This window comes from Etheostoma spectabile, chromosome 3, assembly GCF_008692095.1.
Source record: "Etheostoma spectabile isolate EspeVRDwgs_2016 chromosome 3, UIUC_Espe_1.0, whole genome shotgun sequence".
Taxonomy (NCBI): Eukaryota; Metazoa; Chordata; class Actinopteri; order Perciformes; family Percidae; genus Etheostoma; species Etheostoma spectabile.
In genome coordinates, this window is record NC_045735.1 from 30069564 (window position 1) to 30070214 (window position 651).

The following is a 651-nucleotide window of genomic DNA, read 5'->3' on the forward strand; positions in this document are numbered from 1 at the left end:
TCCCTCATACAGGCAGAAACTAAAACTTTTTTAAATCTGTTGTGAGGATATCTGAGAAGTGGACCAGTGAAGCTGTGGCGGATTTTCAGATGTGTTTGGACTGTACCGACAAGGATGTTTCCAGGTCTGCTAGTAACTAATGCTAAGGCTGTTACGTCATACATCAATTTCTGTGAGGACAGCTGGATATCAACACGTACCACTACAAAGTTCAACAATGACTATGTTGTGTAATGGTACAGATAGCAAAGATAGCAGAGATGCCTCATATCATTTGTGACAGATGTATCACCCTATCAGGAGTAAAGACTCAAGGTCAAGATAGCCTATCCGGTGTGTGTGGGGTGAAAACAGAAAAAAGTGTGCAGACGTGGGGGTGAAAAGGAAGGTATGCCGAAGTACAGAATCCCACTCTCGCTTGAAAGAAATAAAAAAGGAACCAAACTATTGTGTAAGGGATGTACAAAAAGTGGGAGTTAAAAGCTTAGCAAGTAAGGGCCGAGTCTGTTCGAGTAGACTAGGACACATTTCCTCAGTTTAATGAAGGTTGGTTAAGCTGTTAGCAATAGCATTGGAGTCTTTTGATGTTAGCCGCTACTAGGGAGGAGCCGGATACTCGGCTGAAACGAGTATCCGGTACGGATAAAGCAC

The 651-nt window shown here is 43.0% G+C and overlaps 1 pseudogene; it reads right to left on the reverse strand.

The window, feature by feature from the left end:
• LOC116687041 (extracellular calcium-sensing receptor-like) overlaps positions 1 to 651 on the reverse strand; it is a 54760-nt pseudogene that overhangs the window by 39449 nt on the left and 14660 nt on the right.